The 14,172-nt window shown below is 36.3% G+C and overlaps 1 protein-coding gene and 1 long non-coding RNA gene across 15 annotated transcripts in view; one reads left to right on the forward strand and one right to left on the reverse strand.

Moving 5' to 3' along the window:
• The window catches only part of TANC2 (tetratricopeptide repeat, ankyrin repeat and coiled-coil containing 2), a 365,101-nt gene that overhangs the window by 284,809 nt on the left and 66,120 nt on the right, over nt 1-14,172 (reverse strand). Inside the window, exon 3 of one of the 14 annotated variants that reach the window (XM_021068129.2) lies at nt 8,605-8,693. The exons of the other annotated variants lie outside the window; for them this stretch is intronic. The gene's annotated coding sequence lies outside the window, so the exon portion shown is untranslated. The remainder of the gene's footprint in view (nt 1-8,604; nt 8,694-14,172) is intronic. 14 annotated transcript variants of the gene reach the window in all.
• Nucleotides 1-14,172, forward strand: part of LOC146398066 (uncharacterized) — a 1,038,644-nt gene that overhangs the window by 163,711 nt on the left and 860,761 nt on the right. The gene's annotated exons all lie outside the window — the stretch shown is intronic.

The raw sequence follows: 14,172 nt of genomic DNA on the forward strand, positions 1-14,172 counted from the left end.
CAAAGAAAACTAGCATGATCATATATCACTTGATGCAGGGGGAAAAAAAAAGCATTTAACAAATTCCCAACACCCATTTATGATTAAAACTAGACAACTAGGAATAGAGGGGAATTTCCTCAACTTGATAAAGAATGTCTACAAAAAACTCACAGCAACACCATACTTAGTGGTCAAAGACTGAATGCTTACTCCCAAAGATCAGGAACAAGGCAAGAATACCCACTCTCACCACTTTTAGCCACCATCACACTAGAAGTACTCATCAGTGCATAGAGACTGGAAAGGAAGAAATAAAACTATCCCTGTTCACAGAAGATATTATTTTCCACTTAAAAAATTTAAAACAAATCTACCAAAATCAAACCCCTCCCCCCAAAAAAACCCTTCTTAAAACTAAGAAGTTTAGCAAGGTTTCAGCACAAAGTCAAAAAAAATCATATTTTAAAAATTATTTATACTTTTATATATTTAGCAATGTACAATTAGAAACCAAAATTTTAAACACGAAATACTACTAACAATAGTTAAAAGAAATAGTTATAAATCTAACAAAACAAATACAAGATCTCTGTAAGCTAGAATTACAAAGTGCAAATGAAAGACATCAAATAAGACCTAAAGAAATGAAAAGCATATGTTCATGGACTGGAAGACCCCACATGGAAAGATTTCAATTCTGTTCCAATTGGCCCATAGATACAATGCAACTGCAAACAATATCCCAGAAAAACATTTTTATAGATATAGATTCTAAAATGTACATGGAAAGGTAAAGGATGCAAAGTATCTAAAACAAGTCTGAAAAAGAACAAAGGTGCAGCAATCACACTACTCTGTTTTAAGACTTATTATAAAGATACAGTAATCGAAACAGTGTGGTATTGGCTAGTAGATAGAAACAAATCATTGGAAAAGAACAGAAGGTACAGAAATAGACACAAATAAGGCAACGGACTTGTGACAACAGTGCAAAAGCAATTCAAATGGGAAAGGACAGCCTTTTCAACAATGGTATTTGAACAACTGCATACCCAGATGCAAACAAACATACACGTCAACCTGAACTTCAAACAATATTAAAAGACTCAAATGGATCATAAATCTAAATGTAAAACTACTAAACTTTTAGGAAAAAATAAAACCTTATGACTGAGTTAGGCTGAGTTTTTAGATATGAAACCAAAAGCATGATTCATTTAAAAAAAATTAACTAAAAATCAAAATTTAAAACCTTGTCCTACAAAAATCAATGTCATGAGAATACACAAAACATGCAAATCACATATTCAACAAAGGACCTGTATCTCGAATGTACAATTCTCAAACCTTAACAGTAAGAAAATGAACACCTAATTTAAAACTGGACAAAAGATCTGAACAGACACTTCACCATGAAGGATATACAAAAGGCAAAATAAGCACATGAAAAGATGTTCAACATCATTCGCCATTTGAGAATTTTAAGTTAAAACCACAGTGAGATACCAGTATACATGTAACAGAATGGTTAAAATTATATATATACAATTATTCTAAATTATAAATTATAATTATTATTTTCTATTATAAATATATATATATATATATATATATGGACAATACCAAGTGCTAGCAAGCATGTGGAATAACTGGAACTCTCAAACATAGCTGCTGGAAATGAATATGGTACAGCCACTCTAAAAACCAGTGTAGCAGTTTCCTAAAAAGTTAAACATACACCTACCATAAAATCTAACAATCCCACTCCTAAGCACTGACCCTAGAGAAATGAAAATTTATGATCACACAAAAACCTGTTCATGAATGTTTATAGTGGCTCTATTCATAACTGCAAAAATGGGAAACAATTGAAATGTTCTTCAGTGGGTGAATGAATAAACAAACGGATACATCCATACAATGGCATAGCACTCAGCAATAAAAAAGAACAAACTATTGCCAGACCAGCGACTTGGATGAATCTCAAAGACATCATGCTGAATGAAAAGAAGCCAGTCTTAAAAGGCTGTATTATTCCATTTTCCATTAAATGACATACTTATAAAAAGAAACCTACAGAGACAGAGAATAAACAACTCACTGGTTTCCAGGATGGGGTGGGGGGAGAGTGGAAAATAAAGCAGTATCGCAATACAACCTGTACCATCATGTACACTAATTGTGGTGGCAACTACACATATCTCTATTAAAATTCATTGAATGGTACACACACACACGCAAAGTAAATTTTACTTTATTCTAAGTTCTTAAAACTTCAACCAGCACTATGTGGTTCTAAGAGCTCTTACTCTACCCGCTCCTCCAGTAGCCTAACCCACATATCTAACTTCCCCTGGATGTCCCATGATCACTCAAACTTAGTACCTGCAACATCAAATTCATTACATTTTCCCTCAAACTTCAAATGAAAGGCACCCACAATTCACCCAGTCACCTAAGCCAGAAACGTGTCATCCTTGAGTAAGTTCTGTGAGTAACTACACAACTAGGGCAGTCACTTGACCTATAGCATTGCTGTATCTCCAGCAGCTCTAACTATATTCAGCACATAGCAAGCACTCAGTCAATGGTTTTGTCGAGTGAATGAATATATAAGACTATGGCTCTTCCTTCACTGGACCCACACCCAATCAAGTTCAGATGATTTTCTCCATCCTCACTGCCATCCTCTTATTTTAGGCTCTCATCAACTCTCACCTGGATGCTGGTGCAATCGCTCCTAAAAATGAGGTGCTGTTTTGCCTGCCCACCATCATACACACACACACCCTTTCTGGGAACTGCACTTTACCAACCCTCGTTCCAGCTACTAACTGTCAAGCTCTCTCACAACCTCATACCTTTATACGTGCTGTATCCTCTGCCTGAAACTTAATTTTCCCCATTTTGCAAAGCAGCTAACTACTATTTAGGTTCAATGCTAGTCACTACTTCCTCCCAAAATTGTTCTATTACCCTCCAGTATGAGATGGGAGTCCTTCCTCTGTACTCCAAGAGTATCCCGTGCAGAACTTTATAGTATTTCTCACAGAGTATTTTAATAGCATTGGGCTATCTGTACCATAGACTAAAATCTAATAGGGATTATGTCTTATATTGCTGTGAAAATAAACTATACCCCTCAGTACTTTACCTGGCCCATAGTAGGTGCTTACTATATAATCATGGATGAAGAGAGAAAATAGGAAGGAAAGAAGCATCTAATAGTACCGTAGCCTCTGAGCATGAAGTCATTGGAAGGTTAACAGATGGAGATTTACTAGTAGTCTGGCTGTAGCAGAGTAGTCTCTAAAATGGGACTAGTCATCTCTAAGATGACTAGTAGTCTCTAAGATGGGAGCAAAGAAGAATGGCAAAGTAACATAATACTCTGAATAAATAAATGGCTGCACTAATCAACTGGTATATTAAAAAAAAATCAGAGGTAATGGAATGAAGCTTGAGGTAAATTTTTAGAGCAAATGGGTAGTGCCAGGAATTATTTTGAAAAACCTTTTTTATTCAATATTGTCTTTCTCCTACTTAACATCCTCCACTTCAAGCAGCCAAGTCTTTTGTAGTTAGTTAGGTGACAGCAAAAAAGCACACAAATCTGTTCCAAATATTTGTGTTTAAAAAACTTGGCCCCTTAACAGATACAAAAAGAATTCACATCATTTTGAAAAAAATATTCAAGAAAAAAATTGAGTAAGAGCAAATCTCCCATCCACTCCTACTCCAGACTAGCAAAGAATTCCCCTGGCCAAGAAGAATCACAGAAATCTATCTTTGGAGATGGTCGGCTGGTTTGTTTCCCAGGCAAGGCCTCTTATAACAGTCCAGTTCTACAGTTCAGGGCCCAGTCCTCAGATTTGCAGGTCAGAAACTAAGTCTTTGAAGATTTTGAAAATGGATAAAATTCAAAGAGATTAGGTCACACTATAACAGCTCTATATCACCTGCAAACTTCATAGCAAAATGTTAGTATTATTGACAAATGTAAGAAAGGCCTGTCTTTCCTATTTGGGGGGAGATATGGGCTTGTCCTTCTAACTCTCGGTATGGGAAGCACTGCTAATTTTAAAAGTAAACAAACCAAACTCATAACAAGGTTAGTAAAACAAAGTGTAGGCTTGTCTGGTTGCCTATCAGATCCCTTCTTTCATACTAACAGCACCATGGTTTTTATTTTTTGTATTTGCTTCAAGGGAGGCTGGTTCTCTCCCCAGCCTCAGAGCCAAATCTTAATTAGTGAATGACTCTTAAGAGCACCAGCTGCAATTCCATTAATTGGTATAAGGGTATGTGCTATAATGTGACCAGCAGAATGTGATCCAAATGTGAGAGGGAGAGAGAGGTAGCTTTCAGGAAAGTTTTTCTTAATCTTAAAGATGGCCCAAGATAGGACCACTTATTCTACCAGTCTTTGAACAATGCTGTGTGTGTGGATATACAAGCTGAAGGTGTGGCAGTTCTCCTGTAGCTACGCAAGGACAAGCCTGAGAAAAATAACCAATATTCTAAAAACGGCAAAGCAGAAAGGTGGAACGAAACTGGGTCCTTGACGACGTTATTGAGGTTCAGAATTAAGTTGTCTATAATCGCCATACCTCTGAAATTCTTTATTATGTGAACTTATAAACCCCATCATTCATTCATTGGCCATGGCATGCAGCAACTTGATGTGGGATCTCAGTTCCTAGACCAGGCATTGAACTATGGCCAGAGCAGTGAACGTGCAGAGTCCTAACCACCAAACCACTACGGAAGCTCATAAATACTCTTCCTATCGCAGTCATTCTAAATTAGATCTTTGGTGATTCCAACCATTCTAACCACTACAACCGCAAATAAAAAATGACCAAGGAAAAGCCTATAGGATCTAATCAAATTAAAAATTTTAATATGAAATTCTTATTTCCTCTAGAAATCTCAAATTTAATAAATCTGGGATAGATGTACTGAGTTTAGATGTTAAAATCTTTTTGTTTACCTACCAGTTTAAAATGCTGCAATGGCCCACTTGTGGCTTTGGGACATAACCTGAACTCTTTAGCATGACATACAAATCACTGCATTAACTACTAAGTGATTAACTGTCCATTCTTTTGAGCAGCTCTCTGACTCACCCGAGGTTTCAGGAATAGAAAATTCTTGTAGTTGCTGGAATACACCACATAGTCTCCTATCTTCACCTATCAGCAAATGCTACTGTCTCTACGTGGACCCCTAACTCATACCTGTCCTTCAAAGTTCAATTTGCATTCTCTTCTCCTCCCTGCCTATCACCCAACTTTGTCACTGTTGGCTTAGAAATCTCTCTCCTCTATTTGACTGAGTTCCCTGGAATAGTAACTGTCTCAAGGATGTAGTACAATGACAGATACACAGTAAACACTAAAAAAAAAATCTTCATGGAGTGATTTAATGAGCCACATTTGGGAGCAGTCATAAGTTCCATTACCGTTACGGATGATGAAGACTTACAAAAATATATCCATCATCACATCAAGTTCTATTAAACAACACTATTCTAAAGGGTTGCTAAGTTATTTTAAAATGATTCAAAACTAGTTTGATCTGATTTTTTTAAATAAAAAAACAGAAGACAAAATAATGTCATAACTTTTTAAGAAAATTCATGCAATGTGACATTTATTATGAAACATGGACAAAGGATAAAAATAGATAAGAAAATGTCTCTGTTCCCAATAATACTGGTCTGAGTACAGACTACTACCTAAATGCTTTACATTACCACAAACGATATCTGTCAAATTCTTTCCAAATCAAAACTATACATTTCTTAAAATAAAAATCTGTAGTGAGCAAAAAGGAAATCGTCCCACAAATTTAATTATTACACATTAAGGTAGACTAATATAGGAGCATGACTTTGATTAAAGTGTCTAATACAGTGCAAGAAACCTAACATTCAATAAATGTATGCTGAATCTGAATCAATTATATGCAGAGGTGAACAAAGTATTTTTCCAAGTTTTATATCTTTATATACATATACCACAGATTTATCTGAGGATAGTAAAACCATTTGGTTACAGAAATAAAATTAGTATCATAGTTATAAATTTTATCTTTTATTAATATTACTTCACTGATATATCCTGTTGATTACATGAAATAATTTTACAAAAGACATTTCATTTGAAATCTGTGCACCATGGAAATACCATGCAGACTTTCAGTCTCATTCTAATACTAAAGATGGCATTTTCAATGTTACTTGCTCCTTCAATTTACCCAAATTCAGAGATTAATGGTGGTTTAGGGAAAAAGCAAAACAAAATAAAACCCAGCTTGCTCACTGTTGGTTTAAAAACAGCACCAGCCAACTGTGTATCTTGGTAAGGCAGTAAAGATCCCTTTGGAACTGCTCTAAAAAACCAGGATTTTTGATGGCAAGATACTTAGGGATGAATAAAAGAAAATCATGACTCCAGGTCAGAATACTAAGAATCTGGAAAAAATAAGTTAACCAATTTTCTCCAGGAAGTCAAATTTATTTCCTGACACAAATCTATGAAAATGATTTGGGAGTGCAGAGCTTGTTTTTAAGGTTAAATTTTTGGTTACTGAGTTTCTTTAAACATATACATTTATATTTGTAATGAAGGAGAAACTGACAGCATTGACAGCCTGAACCTAGCCAGAACACAGACTGGGACCTGAACCCACGGGAATTGAACCCAGCCTAGAGCCAGATTGGGACTCGAACCCAGCCTAAACCCAGACTGGGACTTGAACCCACGGTTTTAGATTAGAATCACTTGCCCAGTGTCTGGACTCACTGAAGTTCAGGTTCTTCATGTCTCTGCTCAGAAGGAATTCAGAGAGAGACAAAGTGATAGGCAAGAAATAGATTTATTAAGACTGGACGCCTGTGAGAGATGCAAGCAGGCAAGCACGGAAGCTCTGCCCTGAGGATCTGGTGGGCTACAGTTTTGTCATCCAAGGGGAGTGGGGGTTGGAAAAGCCCGCTTCTACCTTTCTGGGAGTAGTAGCTCCTCCTTAGTGTCCTTTAAGGTGTGTATTCAAATCCCGAAGAAGGGTGGTCCTCAAACTCTTGCCCTTGGTCTGAATATGAATGCAGGCCTCATCCCATCCCCCATCCAACGACCCGAGACAGTTCTCAAGGCTCCACTAATGAAGCAAACCTGTCTTGTTCTGATGGCTTTTTTGAGCAATTTATTTACTTAACAGTGATCTCCCAATGTCCCCTAAGTTTCCCTTGTTATCTGTGGTCCTTTACTGGGACTTATAAAACTACTTCTGTCTACTCCATCCCTATCAAAGGTACTTTCTTTTTATAAAAATATATTCCATAGATCCTTAAGGACAAAAGTCTGTGAATGCTTTGCTTAGCAACTTTTAAGATTTTTTTACTTTTATCATCTCACTCATTACTTGGCTCTATTAGCAACTTCTTATTATCCTGAGTACATGTATGTATTTTTACTAAAATTCCCACATATTACAAGCAGAAGTGATTATATTATATATGAGGAGGCTATGGGATGTTACAGAATACCACAAATTTGCAAAAACACAAATCTATAAATTTTTTATTTCAAATACGTAAAATTTTCTAAGAAAAAAAAGCTAGACATTCACTGTCAAAATTGACAGTGTTAAAATAATTTAACTTGGTGAAAGCATTACTATACATAAAAATACACTTATGAAAAATAAAGCATTAAAAAGAATATTGTATATTGAACTATTTAAATCCAACTTTAATTATTAGACTCTATTTCCTAAATATTAATTTTTCTTCATTGTACACTCTCAGATTTATGAATCTGATATATATATAAAACTTGAGATTGATGAATATGTGATATACCCTTGGATTTTTAAAGTAAATGATCTGCAAGAACAGTATGCCAATTAAATCAATTTAAATAATTTAATCATTTTAAAATTGGTTGTTTAAAAATATAAGCTTGAATTAATGATCAAAGACAGTTTTATCAGGGGAACGTCAATTAGTATTAAAAAACCGCTATTTTAAATTTCAAGCACCTTGTACAAGTTGAGGATAAGCTGAAACTAAATGGAAGAATGAAAATTTACCTCCTTTAAATCAGAAAGAATCACAAAAGGCTTATAAGCATAAACCCTACATTGCTTCCTCTGCCCTCCTTCTTCAAGATGTAAACAGTAAACTATGGAAGTACCAGACTATGAAAGTAGACAATAATGAAAATGAACCTTTTGAGTGCAGCATATGGAAGTTTCCAGGCTAGGGGCTGAATCAGAGTGCAGCTGCCAGCCTACGCCACAGCCACAGCAACACAGGATCTGAGCCGCATCTGCGGCCTACACCACAGCTCTTGGCAATGTCAGATCCTTAAGCCACTGAGTGAGGTCAGGGATTGAACCCACATCTCATGGATACTAGTCTGATTCGCTTCTGCTGTGCCACAATGGGAACTCCCAGAAATGAATCTTTAGTTTGAAATATTACAATGCAGCACTTAAAGACCTGTGACATTAAACTGTCCTGAAGTCCAGGGAAAGCACAATCCCAAAGCTCAAATAAAGGTAAACTAGAAAGGAACCCAGAAGAATGGAAATAAACCATGGAGTTTAATAAATTACCTTTGAAAGTAAAATCGAGTACAAATTTAACAATGTATCTCTGGACTGTTATTCATTCAGTATATGAGCACAGTGGACCAAACACGCACCTGGAATAACACAATGCCAACAGTTAGCCAGTCTCTATCTGGAAATTTCAGAACAAATTATTATCCCCATTCTTTTCCTTTCCAAGCCATTCTAGAAACCAGATCCTTTCTATTTTACCTCAACAGTGTTTCCGGTGTATCCTCTTTATTCTTGCTGTCATTTCTTTAGCTGTTTCATCATCTCTTAACTAATATCTATCTCCTCACTATAGCCCATTTTATATACAGATGCCAGAGTTATCATCCTTAAAATGCTACTCATCCTTTATTTTTTTTATTTTTGTCTTTTTGCCTTATCTAGGGCCGCACCTGCGGCATATGGAGGTTTCCAGGCTAGTGGTTGAATCAGAGCTGTAGCCGCCGGCCTACGCCAGAGCCACAGCAACGGGGGATCCAAGCCGCGTCTGCAACCTACACCACACCTCACGGCAATGCCGGATCATTAACCCGCTGAGCTAGGCAAGGGATCGAACCCGCAACCTCATGGTTCCTCGTCGGATTCGTTAACCACTGAGCCATGAAGGGAACTCCAAATGTTACTCATCCTTAAAACAAATATTACTGAGTGCTTATTATGCTCCGCAGATGCTAACGGTACAGCAGTAGGAAAGAGAATAAACTTGTCATGAAACTTACAGTAAGAAGGGTAGATAATAAAACAAACAAGTTATATGATAAGCAGTGATAATTACAAAAGAGGCAAAATATAAAAGGGGAAACAAAATTAAAAGGGAGACATAAAGGACTTAGTCTTAAATCTGGTAGCCAGGAATGACCTCAATTAGCAAGAGATTTCTAGATAAAATCCCAAATGGAATAAGAGAGCTAATATTCCAGGCAAAGGAAACAACAAGCATAAAATTTCTAAAGCAGGCGAAGGCTAATATGGCTGAAAAGACATGAATAAGAACAAGAGGCATGGTTATGGGGAATGAAGTCAAAGACAACAAGGAACTGATCTTAAAAATGATGGAAGGACATAAAGACTGTATTGGGTACCTCATTGCTGAAACTTTTCGCTAGGGACTTTGCTATTTGTCATTCCATTCTGCCTGCCGACCTTCTTTCCCCAAATATGCCACCTTAGGTCCATAAGGATGGAAGAGAAGACAACCACAACTAGAAGAGAGGCATTATCTAACTTAATCCCTACAATTCTAATCTTCATATCTGCCACTCTAGTTGAAAATTCCCAACATTGTCAGTAAATAATACATGAATGTATGAGCAGAAAAATGACCAAGACCAATATTCTTTTGCATGAAAAATATTATTTTAATTAATTAAAATAAGTATCTCCGGAGTTCCTGTCGTGGCGCAGTGGTTAACGAATCCGACTAGGAACCATGAGGTTGCGGGTTCGGTCCCTGCCCTTGCTCAGTGGGATAACGATCCGGCGTTGCCGTGAGCTGTGGTGTAGGTCGCAGACGCGGCTCGGATCCCGCGTTGCTGTGGCTCTGGCGTAGGCCGGTGGCTACAGCTCCGATTCAACCCCTAGCCTGGGAACCTCCATATGCCTCGGAAGCGGCCCAAGAGATAGCAACAACAACAACAAACAACAACAACAAAAAGACAAAAAAGACAAAAAAGACAAAAAAAAAAAAAAAATAAGTATCTCCTACAACTTAACATAAAATCAAAAACACTGATTTTAAAATAGGAAAGGAGTTCCCAGGTAGCCTAATGGGTTAAGGATCCAGCACTGGCATTGCTGCGGCGTGATTTCAATCCCTGGTTCAGGAACTTCCACATGCCACAGGCATGGCCAAAAAAGAGGGGGGATAGAAGAACTGAACAGACATTTTTCCAAAGAGGAAATGCAGATGGCCAACAGACCCAGGAAAAGATGCTCAACATGGCTAATCATCAGGGAAACGTAAACCAAAACCACAATGAGATATTCCCCCATTCCTGTAGGAATGACTGTCATCAAGGAGAACACAAATAACAAACGGTGGTGAGGATATAGAAAAAAGGGAACCTTTCTGCACTGTATGTAAATTTATGCAGCCACATTGTGGAAAATGGTATAGAGGTTTCTTAAAAAACTCAAAGTAGAACCTTAAAAACCTTTGGGTTTTTTAAGGTTTCTTAAAAAACTCAAAGTAGAACTACCTCTGGGTATATATATCTGAAAAAAACAAAACGGTAAATCAAAAAAAAAAAAAAAAAAAAAAACACGCACCCCAATGTTCATAGCAGTAGTATTTATAATTACCAATAAGTGTCCATGACTAGACGAATGGATAAGGAAGATGCCATATACATATATCACACACAATGGAATACTACTCAGCCATAAAAAGAACAAAATTTTACCATCTGCAGCAACATGTATGGACTTGCAAGGTATTATGCTATGTGAAATAAGACAGACAAAGACAAATATAGGATGATGTATGATATCACTTATATGAATCTTAAAAATATAACAAACTAGTGAATATAACAAAAAAGAAGCAGTCTCACAGACAGAACAAACTAGCGGTTACCAGTGAGGGGCAGGCCAAGGGGGGACAATATAAGGATGGGAGAGAGGAAGGTACAAAACACTGGGTGTAAGACAGGCTACAAGGATGTTTGCACAATATAGGAAACATAACCAGTAATTTCTAGTAACTATAAATGGAGTATAACCTTTTAAAATTGTATACAATTTTTCTGAAAAATTTTAACATCAACTGAGTTAATGTACACTTAAAAATCAGTAAAGTCACAGTGATACTATTAATTAGTTTACATTTAAGGTGATTTTATTTAAAATAATAAGCATAATAATCAACAAATCAGTTTACAACATATCATTGGTATCCAGATTTAATATATTTCCATGAAAAATAATCAGAAAAAATGAGAGCAAAAAAAAAAAAAAAATCGGAGAACAAAAATACACACAATTAAAAAAATAAAATCTCTCTCTCAACTACCAAAAGAAGTAACCATACTGGCTACTTGTTGCCTTGATACAATCCTTAGCATTTAAGATCTGTTAAAAACTGACTTGCTACTTCAAAGAAAATACATTTAATATTCAGATCTCGGTTTAGACTTAATTCCATTACTTATTGTCTGATTTATTCAGTGACAGCAGTATATGAAGAGTGAGAATTCAATGACTGTCTACTATCTACACACACTTGGGAAAGTCTTTTTATTAGGCCTATCTTTTTAGCTCTCATGTGTAAAATGGAGTGGTATTTGCTATACAGATTATATGTGGTAATAAGACGTTAAAGTCCTTTCCTATGTGAAACATAGAATATGTGTAAATGAAAGTAACTATTACTTAAAGCATGTTTTATCAAAGACAAAAAATTTAATCACAAGACCTCGTTGTCTTTCAATTAAATACACATATACAAATGTAAATATAATGAACTGATGGAGGGTAAAAAGGCAGTGAACATTCCTTACCCTCAGGATAATTATACTGTATTAGGGAAGCATTTCTAGAAAGCTTATATGCAATAAAAGGCATTAAATTTATTAAGTTTCACATTAGGAATAAACATTATAGTACAGGAGGCAGAAGAGTGATTATCTTGAACCTAAATAAGATATAAGCTGGACTTTAATGATTGACTGGGTAGGATTTAAAGAGATGACTCAAGTAAGTCTATTCCAGACAGAGTGAACATCATGTTCAAAGGAGAAAAACAGAAAGTATTAAGATTGACTTGGATAAAGTAGAAAGTTTCTGAGTAAGAAAATCAGAGAGAATAGGCTAGAGAAGTTAGGTAAGGTCCGGGGCCAAGCTAAGAAATTTCTAATTAGGTAAATTAATATGATAGGAGAATGAGAGTAGGGCAGGTGCCAGTGAGAAAGAGAAAATAGTTCATCCAGTCAACAAGTATTTATTGATCTAATTTCCATGCACTCTTCTAGATGCTAGGAGTAATAGTTAACTTGCAGGATTTACATTTATTAAGGAACACAAATAACCCAAACCATACAAATATCTCAAAGAATGATATGTACAATAAAGACAGAAAAGGTAACTGGATGGAGCTTGAATGTGGTGGAGGCTGAGAAGGAAGACCAGTGAGTTTAAAAAAAGAAGAAGGTTGTACACATGAAAAGAAGGCAGGTGGTATATAGGAAATCTGTACCTTTCCCTCAATACTGCCATGAACTAAAAAGTGCTCTAAAAAATAAAGTCTATTTAAAAAAGAAAAAAAAGAAGGATGGGGAGGCAGGCAGTGTTTCTATTATCAAGGGCTCTATAAGCTTAGTCAAAGCCTCTGAACTTCATCCTAAAACCTACTGAAATCTATTGTAGGGTTCTAAGACTAGGATTGATATAATCTGATGAAGTTTATTTAAGATCACTAAGACCATTTACTAAGTCAAAGCACAGGTAGTAGGAGGAAGACTGGTCTACCATAGGAAAGTACACCTGAAACTAAGACAATATTGTAAAACAACTATACTTCAATAAAAATAATAAAAAAGATATCATATGGTATTTGTCTTTGTCTTTCTGGCTCATTTCACTCATTAAGAGATTCTCTAGTTGCATCCATGTTGCTGCAAATGGCATTATGTCATTCTTTTTTATGGCTGAGTAGTATTCCATTGTGTATATATACCACATCTTCCGAATCCAATCCTCTGTCGATGGACATTTGGGTTGTTTCCATGTCCTGGCTATTGTGAATAGTGCTGCAATGAACATGCGGGTGCACGTGTCTCTTTTAAGTAGAGCTTTGTCCGGATAGATGCCCAAGAGTGGGATTGCGGGGTCATATGGAAGTTCTATGTATAGATTGCTAAGGTATCTCCAAACTGTTCTCCATAGTGGCTGTACCAGTTTACATTCCCACCAACAGTGCAGGAGGGTTAGGGTACCATATGATATCACTTATAACTGGAATCTAATATCCAGCACAAATGAACATCTCCTCAGAAAAGAAAATCATGGACTTGGAGAAGAGACTTGTGGCTGCCTGATGGGAGGGGGAGGGAGTGGGAGGGATGGGGAGCTTGGGCTTATCAGACACAACTTAGAATAGATTTACAAGGAGATCCTGCTGAATAGCATTGAGAACTTTGTCTAGATACTCATGTTGCAACAGAACAAAGGGTGGGGGAAAAAATGTAATTGTAATGTATACATGTAAGGATAACCTGACCCCCTTGCTGTACAGTGGGGAAAAAAAAAAAAAAGAATAAATTTAAAAATAAAAAGAACAACAAATAAAGGAAAAAAGAGCAATCAGCAAAATTTTTAACACCCGAATGAACTGGCTACAGAACAGGGACCACCAAATTTCTCCACAATGGGCCAAATAGTAAATATTTTTAGTCTCTTTCCCAACTATAAAATTCTGCTTTTATAGAATGAAAGCAGACACAGACAATACATCAACAAATGATTATGGCTGTTTCCAAACAAAAATTTATTTACAAAAATAGGTGGTAGGCCAGATTTATCCTGGAAGCCAGTCTGTCAACTCCTGATATAGGAAGGAACCCAAAT

The sequence above is a fragment of the Sus scrofa genome, chromosome 12, assembly GCF_054392235.1.
Source record: "Sus scrofa isolate SSC_HxYL_T2T_F1_AM1 chromosome 12, Sscrofa_HxYL_maternal_Yorkshire_Landrace_v2.0, whole genome shotgun sequence".
In the NCBI taxonomy this organism is placed as follows: Eukaryota; Metazoa; Chordata; class Mammalia; order Artiodactyla; family Suidae; genus Sus; species Sus scrofa.